The 18,225-nt window shown below is 36.7% G+C and overlaps 1 long non-coding RNA gene across 1 annotated transcript; it reads left to right on the forward strand.

The window, feature by feature from the left end:
• The first annotated feature begins 16,122 nt into the window (after positions 1-16,122).
• LOC111410944 lies at positions 16,123-17,295 on the forward strand. The gene is made up of 2 exons (XR_002705788.1): positions 16,123-16,201; positions 16,995-17,295. It is a non-coding gene; the product is annotated as an uncharacterized LOC111410944 (long non-coding RNA).
• The last annotated feature ends 930 nt before the right edge of the window (positions 17,296-18,225 follow it).

Below are 18,225 nucleotides of genomic sequence, written 5' to 3' on the forward strand. Positions count from 1 at the left end.
TATGCCCCCCCCCCCCCCCGCCCCGCTTTTTGGTGGACAATGTTAAAGAAGCTAAAATCCTATAGCTTCTGTGTACCAAACATTAATCTAGTATTGTGTGGAGATTTATGAAGTGGAAGATATTTACATTTAACATTTGATTTTTCAGATGTGTTGCGAGTGTTGACAAGAACTTCAGCTTTGTTAAATTTGATGAAGTCTACATTGACAACAAGGAATTCTTCATTTAAGGTAGAATTGGAAGTGAAGCGTAAATTGGTAGAAGAAGAACTAGATGCCAAGAGGCGGGCGTAGTAGTTGAGAGAACTAAACATCAAGCAGTGGGAGAAATTGTATTTAGAAAATTGTCACAATGAGAAATTGTCACATTTAATATTTTAGTGTTTGATTCAAAAATTGATAATGAAATTATCAATTTTATTCAATTCCAAAATTTGTTTATTTGGATTTATATTCAATTTTGCTAGCCCATACGCATAAATTTTAAAAAAAAACTTACAGCAACGTTCAAAAAATGCAAAAGGTCATTCACAACATTCAAAAAATGCTACAAAAAGGTAATTCGTACCATTAAAAAAACACTGCAAAAGGCATTTGCAACGTTCAAAAAATGCAAAAGGTTATTCGCAACGTTCAAAAAACGCTGCAAAAAGGTTATTCCCAATGTTCAAAAAACACTGCTGTATCCTTTAGCTCTACGACAACATTGACGCCCGCGATGCCCGTCTGAACGTAGCAAAAGGCTATTGGCAGCATTTTTTGACTGCTGCAAAAGTCTATTTTTGGTGTAGTGTGGTTGAAGAAGAATCTGCTTTGTGACTCGATTTTGTAAAGTATTCTTGTCTGTCATTGTATATTTGGGTTCAATACTTGGTGTAACAGTGGTATTAGAGCCTTCGATTGGCTATTTTGGGTGAATCAAACCACGTTTTTGTAATATCCTATGCTAAATCTTCTTGGTAAAAGACTTCTACAGTGCTAGTGATACGATCAGTTCATCCTTGGGCGTTGTGGGTTGTCGTCTTGGTGAAATCTGTGGTGGTCAAGTGAAACGACCACCACCTGAGTTTAATCTTTAAAACCCCATCCTCTGCCTGAATTTCTTTGTTATCTTTCTTATTTTGATCAATAATTTTTTTTTCTTGAATGATTTTTCTTTCTTTTAGTACTGTGTGAAGCTTATTACCTGCCTAATCTTGTTTTCTATTGGAGGATTGTTGTATATTGGTGACTGTTCTATTTTCTTCGTTTATTAATGTCTTTCTTGTTTCCTTATCTATAAAACCTCTACCCATCACCCTGCTTGACCTGAGAACTTGAGTCTCACGAAATCCTGGTATGGCTGGGCAGTTGATCTTTAAAACTGCTCTCACAATTTGTATTGGTTAAGGTGTGCACGTTTAGTTGTCATTGTTGCACTCATACATACTTTCCTGTTTTGCTTGTATTATCAAGACTCTTTGCTTCTCATTTGCCTGCTGTGATCAAACTAATATTACTAAGTATGACTTGTTTGATTAATAAGATGACCACCACTAGTTTTGAACTTGGGGTCTTTAATGGGAATGAAGATTTTCCTATATGACAACAAAAAATGAGAGGGGTTTTAGTACAACAGAAAGTTCCTAAGGCCATAACTGGTGATTTTCCTACAACAATGGCTACTAAGTAGAGAACTGAATCTGATGACTTAGCATATACCTCAATTATCCTCCATCTGTCTGACCAAGTGTTAAGAAAGGTAGGAAAACTAGAAAATGCTAAGGGTCTATGGGAAAAACTAGAAGAATTGCTAAGTAGAGAACTGAATCTGATGACTTAGCATATACCTCAATTATCCTCCATCTGTCTGACCAAGTGTTAAGAAAGGTAGGAAAACTAGAAAATGCTAAGGGTCTATGGGAAAAACTAGAAGAATTGTACTTAGTAAAGTCTTTGCCTAGTAAACTCTTCTTTCTAGAAAGGTTTTTCAGTTTTAAAATTAATCCATCCAAAGATTTGGATGATAATCTTGATACCTTCAATAAATTGGTACAAGATATCATCAATGCTGGGGATAAAATTTCTGAAGAATATAAGGCAGTTATTCTTCTTAATGCCATTCCAAAGGCATACAGGGAGGTCCAAACTACCATTAAGTATGACAGATATACCTTGACTCCTGATATTGTCATAAATTCTTTAAGAAGTGAAGAATTGGAACTTAAAACTGAAAGACATGAAAAGAAATCAAAAAAAATTGTTTATGAGAGAAAAACAGCCAAATAAGCAAAATAATACTTAGCCAAATCAAAATAATTCAGGAAATAATAACAGAAAGAAATTTAGGAGTAAGTCAAGATCAAAATCAAAGTCAATAAATAATAGGAAGTGTTATGGTTGTGGCAAGCTTGGACACTATATAAAAGATTACCACAATAAGAGAAATGCACTCAAAGAGAAGAAAAATGATGGGGGAAATGTAGTTAAACCAGCTGAACCTAACAAAGTTTATGTATATGTTGTGGTTCAGCACCCTTATCTGGAAATGGCAAACTATGCTGATAAGAGATATGTTCATGAATGGATCTTGGACTTAGGTTATACTTTTCATATTACACATTAGTATGATGAAATTATGAAGGGATCTCTTGTCATTTTCCAGGGGGTAAAGAAAAATGGAATCTATATTATTAGAGCTGAAACAGTATTTGAGAATACTGCAACAATTTCTAGTACAGAATCAGACTCCATCCTTAAATGGCATAAGAGGCTTGCTCATATAGCTGAAAAAGGCCTCATTATCCTACACAAAAGGTAGCGTTTGGAAAGGCCTAATATCAAAAATACCTTTTTGTGAGAATTGCACATTTGGTCAACATCACATATTCCACTTTGATTCTGGAAAACATAAAACTACTTCTCTACTGGAATATGTTCACTCTAATATGTGGGGTCCAGCCTCCACTATCACCTAAGGAGGGAACAAATATTTCCTCTCAATAATTGATTATTTTTCAAGAAAATTATGGGTTTTCCAACTAAACACAAATCTGAAACCTTTGAAAAATTTAAGAACTGGAAAGTCCTAATTGAAAATCAAATGTCAATAAAGATCAAAGTCTTGAGAACTAATAATGGAGTTGAATTTTGCAACTCAGAATTTGATAAATTTTGTGAATAAAGTGGAATCCTAAGACACAAAACTGTACCATACACACCCCAACAAAATGGGGTAGCTGAGATAATGAATAGGACCTTGTTATGATGTAGGGATCTGGAGTTTCTAAGGTCCTATTGGGAGAGGCCGTTGTTACAGCCACATACATAGTGAATAGATCTCCTTCTAGTGCACTGTAAGGTAAGACACTAGAAGAAAAGTGGTCTGGGAAACTTCGAGACTACTCTCATTTTAGAGTGTTTGGGTGTACTGCCTACTATCACCAGAATTTGGGAAAATTGGAACTAATGGCTAAAACATGTGTGTTCTTAGGCTACCCTAAGGGTATTAAAGGCTATAGGCTATGAGCAAGAGGTCATGGGGGATATAAAATAATAAGTAGAGACGTTACCTTCAATGAAGAGAAAATGCCCTGTTTGGAAAAACGAAAGTCTACAGACCTAGAACCCCTGATATGACAAGGTTTTAGGTGGAGTTGGACCCTCAATCTGATCATATTCCAAATAATATGGGGAAAAATGGACCCGCACCACCCCAAACTCAGACTAAAATAGAACATCCATATGTGCAAGAACAAGACCAAACTGAAATTAATAATCCAAGTCAATAAAGAACTTAAGGCATATAATGAAGCTGTGAGTTGCAATCAATCTAGTCAGTGGGAAGCTATCATGAGAGAAGAGATGAGCTCTTTAATATAGAATAAAACTTGGGATCTTGTTCCAAGACCCAAAAATAAATTCGTAGTTGACTGCAAATGAATTTACAAGGTAAAAGAAGGCAATTTTGAACATGAACCCATAAGATTTAAGACAAGATTAGTTGCTAAGGGGTTCACACAAACAGGGTGGAGATTATAATGAAATATTTTCACCCGTTGTAAAATGAACTACAATTAGAGTCCTACTTCCATTAGTTGCTCATCATAATTGGAAATTGAAACAAAAATGGATGTAAAGACAGCCTTTTTACATGGTGATTTAGAAGAAACAATTTATATGTCACAACCTGAAAGTCTTGTAAATAAATCCAAATCTAAATTTGCGTGCTTACTTAAAAAATCTTTATATGGATTAAAACAGTCTCCAACACACTGGTATCAAAGATTTAATAATTGTCGTGACTGTTTGTTTTGTAAGAAGCTCTTATGATCATTGCCTTTACTTTAAGAAAATTTTTGAATCTGTAATATCTATTTATCTGTTATTTTATGTTGATGATAAGTTGTTAATTGGGCTTGATTTAAAACAGATAAATGATATTAAAGAAATATTTGAAATTGGGGTTGAAATGAAAAATTTGAGCCATGCTAAGAGAATAATGGAAATGGATATAGTTAGAAAAAGATTTCAATCCATTTTAATTTTGAAACAATCAGCTTATGTAGAAAAAAGTTCTATCTAAGTTTTTTATGCATGAATCAAAATCTGTCTCTTTGCCATTAGCTAGTCATTTCAAACTAGATAAAGAGCAATGCCCAATTGATGAATCCGACATAAGATGTATGGCAAATGTTCCATATGCTAATGTTATAGGATCCATTCTACATACTATGGTCTGTACCAGACCTGATGTGGCTCATGCTATCAGTACTTTAAGTAGGTTTATGGCTAATCCTAGCCTAGAACACTGGGAAGGGCTTTTGTGGCATGACATTTTAACTACAGCCTAAAAAGTACGTCCTCTTCTTTTATCTAGGGAGCCTCTTGGACAGTTAAAAGATGATTTGATCAATGGCTGATTCTTGAGAGTATATATATTGGTCTCTTGGTTGTCCTAGAGAGTTAGACTGTCATTTCTTTCTTGAGCAGTCTGTGAGAACTTCTTCGAGATTCTTCTAATCCCCTTCTTCTTCATGTTCTTCTAATCTCTGATTGGAAGTGTTTTCTGTGTGATTTTTTCTGAGTGAAACAAAATACGTAGTGTATAGAAGGGGTTGGTGTTATTTGTTTACCCTTATGGCTTTCTTTAATCTGATAGAGAAAAGCATTAGAGTTTTTAGGTAGACGTGTGGGCACATAGACAGATACAATCCTAATTTCTATGAGTCTGAACTCCAAAATGAATGGATCTTTACTTTGATGCCTTTTGGTCTAAGTTCTTGGAAGGGTTGAAGAAGAATCTATTTTATAACTCGATTTTCTAAAGTGTTCTTGACTGTTATTGTATATTTGGGTTCAATACTTGGTGTAACAGTTTTGAGTACAGAATAAAAAAACTGCACGCATCTAAATAATTACAACATGCGCTTGGCAAACTTGATCAGAAAAAGTTTCACCATCATCCTATTACCAACGTTAAGCAAACTTTTCCTTACGTCTCTAAAACCTATCTTTGAACTTCAAGTATACAGCACATGCACACAGAACTTGGGATTAACCTACACTATAATTACTCAAGATTGTGATTTTTGAAGTTGTAGGACCGAATTCCACAGCCAACTAGTGCAAAACCGGGCTCAGTTTACCAAAACACATCGACACCAAAACTTGAGACAACTCCAACACCACCCTATGCTGCCACCGGTCCGGTTGCTATCAATTGGGAAGGAGAAGGCCAAGAATATACCCACAATATGTTAACCACAAAGGTCACAGTGAGAGGGGGAGGAAGAGGCCGAGAGGGAGAGGCTCACAAAGAGGGGATTATTGCACTCTAATGGAGGCCGAGAGAATGAGGGGATTATATGCCAAGCATATTGTCCAAAATAGGTAGGTTACAATTAGGGTTAAGTGTTGGATCAACAAACTAGGCTCGACTCAATAATTGGGCCTCAATAATAATAAAATAGCCTTCCAAGGAATGGTGCGGGAACCGTGAGCAACACTATAAAATAGGTTACTTCGAACGGTCCATAACAGAGTGGATTGTGTTGTTTCGTTAATTGTGTCGATGTACTAATCAATCATTAGGCCGAGGCCAATTGATAATAAACAACCGAGGTTACGTCATCGCCCGGGGAGGTCGTTTGACAACAAAATTACCTAACAACCTCCACCTTGGTGTCAAAGGACCTGCAAAGAAAATTGTTTCCCATTAGTGACACCTCTAATAGAAAAACAATAAAATTGGAAATCATTTACCTGTACCAATGTTTAGAAGTTCCTTGCAACTCTTAAACTTTGCCAGTGGCAGTACCTTCGTCCCCATATCAGATGGGTTATAGTGGGTATGAACTTTCTCAAGTCTTACCACCTCTTGAGATACTATATCTCTAATGAAGTGGAGTCTAACATCAATGTGTTTAGTGCGCTCGTGAAAAACAGGATTTTTGCATAAATGTATGGATGACTGACTATCAGAATACACTACCACATAATCATTCAGAACACATAGTTCATGAAGTAGACCTCTAAGCCATAGAGCTTCTTTAATAGCTTTAGTGGTGGCAATATATTCTGATTCTGTAGTGGATAGATTGCAAGGGGATTGTTCCTTAGATAGAACAAAATGATTAGCAAGGGGCAACGTGACAGGTTTGCATTCACTCATATTGAACTTCTTCAATACTTTGGATATATATGGAGACTGATGCAAAAACAAAACAGAATTTGACCTATCTCTTTCAATTTCAATACCTAAGATTCTCTTAGCCTTACTTAGGTCTTTCATGTCAAATTCACCACTTAATTTTATTTTTATGTTATTTATCCACTTAGAGGATGATCCAATCAAAAGCATGTCGTCCACATAGAGCAACAAAAACAGATAATTATCGTCAGTCTCATTGTGTTGAAAGTACAGGCAGTGATCAAATTTACTTCTTTGAAACCCTATAGTGAGTACAAAGGAATCAAACCTCTTGTACCACTGTCTAGGAGATTGTTTTAACCCATACAAGGATCTCCTCAAAAACCACACATAATCAGGTTTTGACTTATCCTTAAAGCCTTTAGGTTGATTCATGAAAATTTGTTCATCAAGCTCACCATGTAAGAAAGCAGTTTTTACGTCAAGTTGTTCAAGTTCCCAGTCAAATTGTGCAACCAATGCGAGCATGACCCTAATAGTGGTGAACTTAACAACTGGTGAGAAAATTTCATTATAATCAACGCCCTCCTTCTGTGTGTAGCCTTTAGCCACTAACCTAGCTTTAAACCTTCGGGTTCCGAACTGCTAGTTCCTTCCTTAACCTTAAAAACCCATTTGCAATTCAACAATTGATTTGTTCTTAGGCTTAGGTACTAGCTCCCAAGTATGATTCTTTTCCAGAGAACTCATCTCTTCTTTCATTGCCTTAAGCCATTCATTTGATTGATCACTGCCTATTGCTTCTTCAAAAGTCTTTGGCTCTTTTTCAGCTAGTTCCTCATAACTAGACTGGGCAAAAGCTAATTCAGATTCAAAACCAAACCTTCTAGGTTCCCTCGACTGTCTCCTCTCTGTATCTCTAACTAAGTTATAGTTAGCTAAGGGATTCTCTTCCTCATAGTGTTCTTCTGTCACTATTTCGTTACTATTTTCCACTTCGGGTTCCTGAGTTTGAGTCTCCACCTCATTTGAGACAGTAGGGGCAGGTGGACTGAGTTTTCCTAACTCCACCTTAAATTGGTCTCTCTCTTCACCCGATTCTACTTCACTCTCGGGTTCAATTTTCCCTTTAATACACGGCATTTCTTTTTCGTTAAACGTGACATCTCTACTTATGATGATTTTAACTCTGTTTTGGCTTCTATCCCATAATCTATAACCCTTAACACCTTCGGGATATCCTAAGAAAACACACTTCCTAGCTCTAGGTTCCAGCTTACCCTCACTTTGATGAGAAAAAGCTGTACAGCCAAAAGTTCTAAGTATCGAGTAATCACTTAGTTTACCCGACCATCTCTCATGTGGAGTATCACCATTCAATGCAGCAGAGGGTGTAAGATTAATCAAATAGCAAGCTGTCATAACAGCCTCATCCCAAAATGACTTGGGAACCCCCAAACTGATCATCATGCAACGTACTTTATCAAGTATGGTTCTATTCATCCTTTCTGCTACCCCATTTTGCTGAGGGGTGTAGGGAACAGTCTTATGTCTAGTTATGCCGCTTTCTTTACACATACTATCAAATTCTTTATTGCAGAATTCTAGGCCATTATCAGTCCTTAAAAATTTGATTTTCTTGCCAGTCTGGTTCTCCACTTGTCTCTTCCAATTATTAAAACTATTGAAGGTCTCAGATTTATCCTTCAAAAGATAGATCCACACTTTCCTAGTGTAGTCATTAATAATAGACAGGAAATACCTATTACCACCCGATGTGGGGTTACTGGCAGGGTCCCAAAGGTCAGAGTGCACATATTCGAGCATGCCTTTAGCTCTATTAATACTCGTGGAGAAAGAAGTTTTGTGATGCTTACCAAGTACACAATGATCACAAAATGGCAAATCTGACACACAGTCATTACCAAAAGCACCCTTTTCATTAAGTAGCTTAAGTCCCTTGACTCCTACGTGAGCAAGCCTATTGTGCCATGTGTGTGTGTGATCAATCTTGACAGAGAAGATAGAAGAATTCATATCTCTAATCACTTCCCCAGTAGTAATGTATATATCGTTTTTCTTAATTCCATTAATGGAAACTAAAGCACCCTTGATCATTTTTAGCATACCATTTCCAATTTTACCAGTAACGTCATCCTTCTCAAGTCTCCCTACTGAAATCAAATTCCTAGACAATTCAGGAATATATCTAACATCCTTTAACGTATACACAAAACCCGTGTCAAATTTTACGTTTATGTCACCAATTCCAGTGATAGTATAGGCAAAGTTATCACACAGCACAACATGCCCAACTTTAGATTCATGCAACTTACAAAACCAGTTCTTTTCAGACGTCACATGAAAAGATGCACCAGAATCAAGTATCCACTCATGGATGCGGGAATTAGCAGTTAGATTTAATTCAGCAGTGTATGCAGCTGGACTTGTAATCATATAGACCTCACCACCATTTATATCAGAAGTAGATGCTAACACATTTACCTCATCTCTCTCCTTAGCTTTTAGCTTACCCTTCTCCTTATGACAATCCTTTATAAAATGCCCTGTGTTTCCACAACCATAGCATTTTCTCGCCTTAGTTCTAGATTTTGATCTAGACCTACCTTTGCTCTTCTTTTTTCATCCATTACCACTTGACTCGCCACTAGTTTGATATCCCTCATGACTATTTTACCTAAATTGAGTTCTACCCCGCATCATATGTACTTCACCATTCATTTTATCATGTTTTTCAGCCTTAATTTCCATTTCTCTACTTCTAAGGGAATCTATGACAATTTCAGGTGTTAACGTGTCTCTGCCATACTTTATGGCATTCTTAACTTCCTTATAGGAATCAGGGATTGCATTTAGCAAAATTATAGCCTTATAAGTTTCGGACACAGTCTCATCACAATTAACTATGTCTTGCACCAATTTGTTAAACACGTCTAGATTGTCATCAAGATCCTTTGAAGAATCCATTTTGAAATTGAAAAAAACGTTCAAGCAGGTAAAGCTTATTAGGTGTAGACTTAAGCAAATACAAGTCTTCTAATTTCTTCCAAAGTTCTTTGGTGTTTTTTAATTTACCCACCTTTCTTAAAACATCGTCAGACAAGTGTAAGATAATTGAGGTATAAGCAAGCTCATCGGCTTCTTCTTTTTGTTCTTGTGAAAAATTAGTTGAAAAATTGTCTTCAATGGCTTTTGAAACCTTTTGTTGGACTAAAATACCCTTCATTTTTTTGTTGCCAAATAGCAAAGTCACCCTTTCCGTTAAAAATTCCCAAATCAAAACTATGAGTTGTCATCTTCACACAATAGCCAAAAAATGCACAAACCACAATCAAACCACACAAAGTAGTCCTAGGGGTCACAGACAATATACTCCGTTCTAGATTCTCAGGGTTTCATAAGACTCGCGGTCTTAGACCAAAGGAATGTTCGAAAGGGTAAAGTCACGGTATTTCTAACGGAATAAGTAAGCAGCGAAAATAACAATGCAGCAAAAAATACGTCTAGCAGATAACTAGTCCCACAGTAATTTTGATCACTAAGAATTACAAAACTAATTTTAAACCCAAAAAACAAATACTCAATCAAAAGGATCAATTAAGAGCACATAACCCTAATTCTAGCACAAGCAATGGTTGCCAAGCAATGACAACCCCCAACCTATTGTCACCCCACACGGTGACGCGCTAATGCTGAAAAATTAACGGGTTAAGCCAATTTACCAGAGCGGACGTGTCTGAGTCCGTATTATTGAGAGAGATGCGAATCTACTGCTTTAGGACCGCAATCTTGGCCTAAAGTAATTCAGTATGTATAAGCAGATTCAACCGTCGATCCATCGGGGGCAAAATTGTCCAACTTTTTCTGTATAACCTGAAACAGAAAATAAACAGTGTCAGTGCGTTCAGGGGATTAAAATAAGCAAACTGCCCGAAGGAAGCTCGCCCGGAACCGCCGCCACGCGCCACAGCCTGCTGATCCCAAATATGGGTTCGGTTTCGCCGGAAAGTGGCTGGATTGGCCGGAAATCAAGGTTGCAGCCGCGGTTCTTCAACCCCAAATCACGATTGCCGTCGGTTTTTATCAATTTTCAGGCCGGGAAAGCTTCTACTAGCTCTGATACCACCTGTAGGACCGAATTCGATAGCCAACTAGTGCAAAACCGGGCTTAGTTTACCAAAACACATCGACACCAAAACTTGAGACAATTCCAACACCACCCTATGCCGCCACCGGTCCAGTTGCTATCAATTGGGAAGGAGAAGGCCAAGAATATACCCACAATATGTTAACCACAAAGGTCACAGTGAGAGGGGGAGGAAGAGGCCGAGAGGGAGAGGCTCACAAAGAGGGGATTATTGCACTCTAATGGAGGCCGAGAGAATGAGGGGATTATATGCCAAGCATATTGTCCAAAATAGGTAAGTTACAATTAGGGTTAAGTGTTGGATCAACAAACTAGGCTCGACTCAATAATTGGGCCTCAATAATAATAAAATAGCCTTCCAAGGAATGGTGCGGGAACCGTGAGCAACACTATAAAATAGGTTACTTCGAACGGTCCATAACAAAGTGGATTGTGTTGTCTCTTTAATTGTGTCGATGTACTAATCAATCATTAGGCCGAGGCCGATTGATAATAAACAACCGAGGTTACATCATCGCCCGGGGAGGTCGTTTGACAACAAAATTGCCTAACAGAAGTGCATTAGACACAATGTGAATTCTCAATGTAAACTATTAGCAACTAAAGGGGTAGTTTCAGATTGGACCTTGGCGAACAAACTAGCCTCTCACTTGGGGACGCTTCTCTGCAAGTCTTCAGGGTAAACTATTTGCAACTAGTGGGGTGGTTTCAGATTGGACCTTGGTGAACAAACTGGCTTTTCACTCGGGGATGTTTCTCCGTAAGTGTTTTCCTTTTCTGGTATCGAACCTGTGAAATATCCATTTTAGAGGATGCTATAGCATGTGCATCAAATTTTAAATTTGGATTTTTAATCAGAAGCAACACTGAAGTCAAATGGCATGGCTATAACAATTGGCCATGGAATATTGCAATTAATGAGAGGACATTTCCCCATAAATAATTAAACCAATACAAATGTTGTTGCCATAACTATAAGAGCACATGTTGGAACTTGATATTCGGTTTTTCTTCACTTCTACATATATAGTAATGTTGATAGCCTTTGAATAGAACACAATCTAAAAATTGAATATCCAGTCAAATCAATTTTACAAAATAGATCAGAAGTAGTAATCAATTTTAAAATTGCTAAATACCTTCTTTTCATAGCAGCGAGCTTTCCGTTTCAATTGGCACTTAATCAGGGCCGCTTCCCTTTCACTGATGTGATGAGATTTTGTCTCTGTGGTTTTGTCATGAACATGGACTTTACTGTCATTTACAGTCTCAAAGAGACTGTCTCTTGCAATGGCTGGAGTTGGCATCTCATTAACCTTACTTTTATCATATATGCTTCCACATCCCTTGCTGCTATGAACACTTGCAATGCCAATGCACAAAGTATTGGACCTGGGAGTTGAGCAACCATCTACAATTACAGGCACAAACTTAAACTTATCATGTGCTAGTACAGTTTGCTCGACTGGATTTTTCACATTATCATGAAATGGATGGAGAATCGGATCAAAATGGCAAAATTCAGAAGTCAAATGATTTGAAGAACTCGGTGGATTGGGTGGTGGTGGTTCATGCTCTGATTTGGGACTCCAAAATGTAAGGAAATTTTAGTGAGGATAACACATTGAACGCTATAAGTGAATGTTGCTCATGAATGCACTGTCAACCCTTACTCTTTGCAGCAAAGTAAAACCCATCTGAACGCTAGGAAGGGCTTCTTCAGGCTATCTAGATTGACCAAAAAGGTTCAGACTTCCATGATTGTTAAAACCCTTACTATAACAAATAGAAAGTTGATTGACCAACAGATCATGAAAAGCAGTTTCACCATCTTTTGTTGTAGGAAAATTATCGAAACATTTAGGAAAAACTGGTAGCAGTGTCTTGCTACTTTCATATCTGGTGAAAAATAATAAATAGAATATATGAGTCTAAAGAACAGATGGAATTTTATCATTAAACTTTTAATGGGAGAATAGAGAGATTTCTGATAAGTAAATAGAAAGATTATATACCAAGAGCATATATGAGTCTAAAGAACACATGGAGATAGCTCTATCTCTAGAAACAGATTATTAGTGAGAAATGAATTATTGGCTGTACATGTAAAATTAAAGACAAGCCTTATAAGGATCCGAAGAACATTCTGCTGGATGAGTCAAATTCTAAGTTTGGCAACTTGATTAGAGATGAAACAGCAGTGCAAATCCACATTACAACTAACAAACAACAAGTGAAATGGGGGTTAGGGGGACTAGGGGATTTTGGGAGTTTAGACCCTCCGCAAATCTTTTCTTATTATGCATCGCACGGATTCCATGAAGACAAAACCTAGCACTCTTTGTTTTTATGAAATAAAATTAGAAGAAAAGATCGACAAGACTTAAGGATACAGTCACTCATTTAGGTGTTGAAAGGCTAGTGAAGAATATGTAATCTTTGTTCTTCTTTCAATGACAAAACAATGTACAGTTTATAGGAAAAATAGAAAGAATAAATCACTTCCTTCGATCAAGGAAAGATTTAATTTCCTAAACTACTCTGCTGACTAAATGCCTAAGAATTGGAATTGATAAAAATAACACCCCTTAATTGGGGAACTAATTTACAGCTGCAAGATATGTTAGAAATTAGGACTGGAAATAAGGAATTCTACACTCCCCCTTAGTTCTTCAAATGTTTTTCTTGATACTGCCTTAGTGAGAATATCTGCAATCTGTTGACATGTTGGAGTGTAAAGTAGAGATATTATCCCAGACTCTATTTTTTTGTTGAAAAAGTGCCAATCAATTTCCACATGTTTTGTCATGTCATGATGAATTTGATTCTTTACTATGATTATGGCAGATTGATTGTCGCAATATATCTTCATAGGATTTGTAACTGGAATATTTAATTCTTGAAGGACCATTCTCAGCCATATTACTTCACACATGCCATGAGCTAAAGCTCTAGATTTTTCTTCTGCGCTATTTCAAGATACAATAGATTGTTTTTTACTTCGTCAAGTGACTAGATTTTTCCAAACGTAAGTGCAGTACCCAGAAGTTGATCGTTGGTCAGTTATAGACCCGGCCCAATCTGCATCATTGAAGATTTCAACTTCTCTGCTTGAAGTCATCTTGAAGAATAATCCTTTGCTTGGAGTCATCTTTAGATACCTTAGAATTCTAAAAACAGCCTCCATGTGTTCTTCAGTTGCTTTATTCATAAATTGACTCACCATACTGACAGAGAAACTGATATCTAGTCTAATGCGGGAAAGATAAATAAGTTTCCCGACTAATCTTTAGTATTTATCCTTATCCACAGGTGCACTATCTTTTCTTGTTCCCAGTTTGATGGATGAATCCATAGGAGTGTTAACAGGTTTACAACCAAGCATTTCTATTTCCTTCAGGAAATCCAGTACATACTTTCGTTGAGAGACTGATATTCCTATTTTCGATCACTCAACTTCCATCCCAAGGACTTGAGATTGCCTATATCTTTAATTTCAAATTCTTTAGCTAAGAATCCTTTCAACTTGAGTATCTCTTCTTTATGATCTCCTGTGTAATACCCCAAACTTCCTATTATGTATTTGGCCAATATGATTCATGCATTTCATGCTATTCACAATGTTACTTGCAATAGTTTTCTTAATTACTTTATCTTAAAATGGTGCATTCGATTATGGATATTTTAAGATTTTAGTCTCCGACTCCTAGACCTAGGTGTTGAATTTTGTATTGAGCTATGATAGAAAATTAAGTTAACAAAATGTTGGAGATTGGCTTAATAAGAAATGGAATATCAAAAAGGTCGGAAATCGGTATCGACAAAAGTTCAAGCTTTCTATTCGGTTGATCGAGACCACCTTAAACCCTAGATAGGTAATTGAAATATTTGGGACATGATACATAGAGGAACATGATCATGATGCGATAATATATGTCTCATGTGACATTATAAATATCGAGGTGCGATTTGATGAAATCGGTCGAGAATGGGGTGTCAATCAGGTAAGTAATTAAATGAACGATTGAGGAATTAGCTCTATAAAATATTTTGGGATCTTAGGGCAAGTGAAATGGATTGTAAACACATTAACATAAGCCCAGGATACTTGATTTATACCTACAAAGATAGATATAAAATCAGATATCCTTAAGCTATATAGCACGTCTCCTACCTCTTTTTATTTAATATAGATAGATTATATATCTTATAAATCAATATAAGTTAAATAGTCCAAGAGAAAAGTCAAATATAGTAGGAAAAGACCACCTCATGCTAAACACTTGGCTGCACCCCACATTTTCTTAATCCTTAAGGAAGAGTCACGTTCCAGCATCTTGAAGACTTTATATACACCTCCTAACAACATTTTTAGTCTTACAAATTATCCCCAATTGACCACCGATTGAAAGAGAAAGCAAAAAGGAAAAGAGGGAAGCAGAAACAAGGGGCTGAAATTGAATTTCTGGATAGATGAGTTTAGCTCACGGTTTTGAAGTTTTTCTTTAGTTCTTTTGCTTGTTTTATAATATGTTTAAACTATAAACTTACTTGAGGCTAAGTATAAGGGTTGTTTATGATTTTATGATGGCAAAAGAGAGGGGTAATTGAGTACAAGAACCTGAAAGAAACCAACAGGAATAGAGATGTGTTGATTGATGAATTTGGATGGTTTAAACTTTGATTTTGGATAATACTGAAGATATAACTTGTATCTATGTAAATGAATGTTGTTATATGGGATTTATAAGGATATAAATGGTCTTCTAATAGCCTGGAATCTGTTTGATGACATGCTAATAAAATGGAAACCGAAAGCTGTCACAATGAAAACTGCCTGATTTTGATGTCGTGGAAATGGACTATTTTGATGCTGAGAACACTCGATTTGTCACGACTTTAGAGCATTATTGCCTTTGCATACATGTTATAGAAACGTGGTAAAGAATTGGGAGTCATTGGATATGGATAAGGCGGTGAAAACGGATTGGAAAAGTAGTTGGACGGTGATGAAACCTGAAAAACAGGTTCTGTCCATTTATGTGTTTAATATGATTTCAACCTTTACATGTAAATTAATTATCTCTTGGGCCTAGAAAATAGATTCTAAGGAGTATTAGGTTTTTTACAATAATTGGATGACGTTGATGTTGGTAATTAGACTCGAGGAAAAATGAGACTTATGGGATGAGATTGTAATGCAGTTAGTAACTTGAATAATGAATTCGTTTAAATTATTTTGATGTGAATGGAAGTATTTTGGGATTTTGTGTGTGTTAAGGCTATTAAATGGAGAATTGTCTTTAATATTAAATGGTAATACAGGTGATTTTCCGACGTTGAGTGAAAAAGGAAAGTGATATAATCTCCGTAAGAGCTTGTGCACACACAAGGGCAAAAAGGTAAGTAAAAATCCATTTTGCAACTACGATGCAAGAACCTAACATTTGTGGTATAGTGATGTTAGGATATTTTCATACTTTGATAAGAAAGCTCGTTGTACCCTATATGATGATTATGATCATTGAGTATGCGATTGCAAAATACATTGACATCAACTTCCATTAAGCATGTCATTCAGGAGCATTTTTGTTGGCATGCACAACATATGATCATGGTTGAAAACTTTGCATGCGAAACATGATTTCAAAGTAAGTTTTCTTTATAAATGTTTTATTGACCACTACTAGGGCACCGAGGCATGTGGGCATGCTTATGTGATATGTTTGGCATCGCGGGTGATACTTCCTGGGTGATTGCAAAGGTAGACAGGGGATGGACCTTTGGTGATCACGGGAGGGCGGACCACTCGACTATGCCCTTGTTATGATTATTGGCGCTGCCGGGTGGGAGACTTCTTGGGTGATCATAGGGGTAGTTAGGGGATGGGCCTCTAGCGGTCACGAGAGGATGGTCCACTCGCCGGTGTTGATTTCATATTGGCCACTTGATTATTGATATTGATATTATGCAGAGCTCTATCCGGTGCATAGTAGGTGGGTCAAGGGCCCAATGAAATGAAAGATTTCAAATGAAATAATTTTGAGTCGACTTTGATGAATATTGGAATATGATGCATCTTTAGCATGATGTTTAAAGTAAATGACATGGTGTCACATATCCTTGTTATTCATACTCATGACATGCATGATTCTTGCTTACTAAGCATTGGCTTATGTAGTTCTTGCATTGTAGGTGAGCATGGAACTATGTAGAGGGCACGACTAGTTGTGGAGCTCTTACGGGATTCCAAAGATCAATGTACATGGATGACGACCTGTAGGGTTATTTTGTGGGCTATTGGTTTGAGCTTACACTCTATTGTGTTGTATTTTGGGGGTCCTGTCTTGTATAACTTTTGAAATGGCCTATAGATGTATTTATAACCTTAGAACATACGTGTTGGATTATGGTTGTCTGTATATATTTGGGGTGTGACACCTGTCAAGATGATATCATCTACATACACAATAAGAATCGTCCTTTTTTTCTAATAGATGATTGTTTAATAAACATAGTGTGATTTGCCTGACATTGAGTGTACCCAAATCTCTTTAATGCTTTAGTAAATTTGTCTCAGCTTACAAACCTTTTTTATAGTAGTTTGAGTCGCAAAACAAGGGGGAATCTCAATGTAAACCTCTTCCTCTAGGTCTCCATTAAGGAATGCATTCTTCACATCTAGTTGATATAATGGCTAGTCTAGGTTGGAGGCTAATGACAACAATATGCAAACTTTATTAAGTTTGGCAACAGGAGCAAATGCTTCTTGATAGTCAATTCCATAAGACTGCGTAAATCCTTTTGTTACCAAACGAGCTTTGAATCTATTCACACTTCCATCTGCATTATGTTTAACAGTAAAGATCCACTTGCATCCTATTGGACATTTCTAGTTGGCAGATCAAATATTTCCCTTGTCCCATTTTATTCCAATGCTCGAATTTCTTCTAAAACTACACTTTTCCATTCTAGTACAACAAGTACTTTATGTATAGAATTAGGAATCTGTACTTTGTCAAGATTGCTAACAAATGCTCGATAACCAGTTGACAGCCCAGTATATGAAATAAAATTACAGATAAGATGGGAGGTGCATGACCTCACACCTTTTCACAAGGCAATTGGCAAATTAAGATCATCATTAGGTATTTCAATAGGAGCCTAATTGGAGCTGGTGTTACCTGGTAAAATTTCTTGAGATTCTGGAGTCTAGTTGGATTCATAGTTATGCTTAGGTGGCTGTTCTCTTCTTTCCTAAGTTTTGTTTCTCCTAGTGTAGACATTAACTCACAAGAATTAGCAGGGATGCTTTACTTTGGAATTTGAGATTCTGGTTTAGAAATTAATGGTGTTGTCCGGACTCTAATGATGGTATATCAGCTTGAACAATCATGTTTGGAGTCTAATTTAATTAAGGAATTTC

The sequence above is a fragment of the Olea europaea genome, chromosome 15, assembly GCF_002742605.1.
Source record: "Olea europaea var. sylvestris chromosome 15, O_europaea_v1, whole genome shotgun sequence".
Lineage (NCBI taxonomy): Eukaryota > Viridiplantae > Streptophyta > Magnoliopsida > Lamiales > Oleaceae > Olea > Olea europaea.